Source organism: Leuciscus leuciscus (assembly GCF_965113295.1).
Source record: "Leuciscus leuciscus genome assembly, chromosome: 14".
Classification (NCBI taxonomy): domain Eukaryota; kingdom Metazoa; phylum Chordata; class Actinopteri; order Cypriniformes; family Leuciscidae; genus Leuciscus; species Leuciscus leuciscus.
In genome coordinates, this window is record NC_138738.1 from 39,024,863 (window position 1) to 39,027,308 (window position 2,446).

Sequence of the window (2,446 nt, forward strand, 5' to 3'; positions counted from 1 at the left end):
AAATCATCAGTATTAAAACAATAAAAGACCTGAAATATTTCAGTTGGTGTGCAATGAATCTAAAATATATGAAAGTTTAATTTTTATCATTACATTATGGAAAATAATGAACTTTATCACAATATGCTAATTTTTTGAGAAGGACCTGTAAAAGTCTGATAGCCATAATCATAATGTTTCTCTTTAGTGACAGTCACAGTGTAGTTGAGAAGGAGAAAAGCAGCATGTTTCAGATTGTTAAAAATACTAAACACATTTGTAATGTCTAAGATGCTTTCCTGTTTCACTGGTGCTGTTTACTGACCTGCAAGTAGTACATAATGATCCCTATTGTTTATATTTAAGCCCTCTACAGCAAATAAAAGTATAAACTCATTGTTGATTAGGTCAGTGATGTCTAAAAAAAACATATAATTATTATAATTTCATCAAGTGACCAAATACATCATCTGGCTTTTGCAGGAAATGGCAGGAACAAGGTCCCGGAGGGCCAAACTAAAACCAAAGGATGAAGCTGCATATTTTTCATCGATTCTCAAAGATAAGGATGGATTTGAAATAAAATACATAAATTCATTTAAAGGTGAGTAACACAATTGTCTATGTTTTAAGTATTGTTTTAACTTCTACCCTGACTGATCTGCTCTTGGTTAGGTCGAGGAGTGTTCAGCTGTCGCCACTTTCAGAAGGGAGATTTCCTCATTGAATATCGAGGGGAAATCATATCTAAAAAAGAATATGAAAGAAGGCACAGAGTATACCATGCTGCACTTGAAGTTTTTTTATTTGAATTTCGTTGTGATGGAAAACAGTTGTGGTATGTATAAACTTTGCATTTCCTGATGCAGCAGTGGTAAACTAGAATTAACTTTTTATTATTATTATTATTATTATTCTGTGAAACTTTCCTATTGTATGATTCAGTCAATATTACACCGTGGAGATAGCACTATGTTCTTGCTGTTTCAGGGTTGATGCTGCCAGAGAAGATGCTTCTTTAGGGAGAATCGTCAATGATGATCATGTGAACCCCAACAGCAAAATGAAAACAATCAGAGTGGACGGAAAGCCCCATCTGTGCTTATTTGCAGTAAAGGACATAAGTCCTGGGGAAGAGATAACGTATAACTATGGAGATTCTGACTGGCCATGGAGAAGAAAGGTATTAACAGATTGAAATAATCCTTTTACTTTAATTAAAAGACACAGTTTACAGTTACATGTGGAGAAGTGTTAGTATTTGATTTTGAACCCACACAGGTTTGTTCTGAGGTTGTACGAATTGATTTCTTTAAAATTTCCATAAAAAGTGTTTTATAACGTAGTATAGTTGACCTTTTGTCAATCTGATTACACAAATCTTTCATATTTCACAGGTTTGTTCTGAGACCGAACAACAGGTGCATGCTTTGGTCAGCTGTGCAGCAGGAGACGGGTCAAAGGAGGTAAGTGTGTGTTTCTAATGCTCAACAGGTAGTTAAATCTCCATTAACTTTGGTAAGATGATGCAAAATCCTTATAAACTATTGATGTCTTTAAAATTTCCATAAAAAGTGTTTTATAACATAGTATAGTTGACCTTTTGTCAATCTGATTACACAAATCTTTCATATTTCACAGGTTTGTTCTGAGATTGAACAACAGGTGCATGCTTTGGTCAGCTGTGCAGCAGGAGATGGGTCAAAGGAGGTAAGTGTGTGTTTCTAATGCTCAACAGGTAGTTAAATCTCCATTAACTTTGGTAAGATGATGCAAAATCCTTATAAACTATTGATGTCTTTAAAATTTCCATAAAAAGTGTTTTATAACATAGTATAGTTGACCTTTTGTCAATCTGATTACACAAATCTTTCATATTTCACAGGTTTGTTCTGAGATTGAACAACAGGTGCATGCTTTGGTCAGCTGTGCAGCAGGAGATGGGTCAAAGGAGGTAAGTGTGTGTTTCTAATGCTCAACAGGTAGTTAAATCTCCATTAACTTTGGTAAGATGATGCAAAATCCTTATAAACTATTGATGTCTTTAAAATTTCCATAAAAAGTGTTTTATAACATAGTATAGTTGACCTTTTGTCAATCTGATTACACAAATCTTTCATATTTCACAGGTTTGTTCTGAGATTGAACAACAGGTGCATGCTTTGGTCAGCTGTGCAGCAGGAGATGGGTCAAAGGAGGTAAGTGTGTGTTTCTAATGCTCAACAGGTAGTTAAATCTCCATTAACTTTGGTAAGATGATGCAAAATCCTTATAAACTATTGATGTCTTTAAAATTTCCATAAAAAGTGTTTTATAACATAGTATAGTTGACCTTTTGTCAATCTGATTACACAAATCTTTCATATTTCACAGGTTTGTTCTGAGATTGAACAACAGGTGCATGCTTTGGTCAGCTGTGCAGCAGGAGATGGGTCAAAGGAGGTAAGTGTGTGTTTCTAATGCTCAA

At 34.5% G+C, this 2,446-nt stretch overlaps 1 long non-coding RNA gene across 1 annotated transcript; it reads left to right on the top strand.

The window, feature by feature from the left end:
* The first annotated feature begins 330 nt into the window (after positions 1-330).
* Positions 331-1,442, top strand: LOC309474264. Its single transcript, XR_014197276.1, has 3 exons — positions 331-583; positions 655-1,162; positions 1,377-1,442. It is a non-coding gene; the product is annotated as an uncharacterized lncRNA (long non-coding RNA).
* Positions 1,443-2,446: the final 1,004 nt, after the last annotated feature.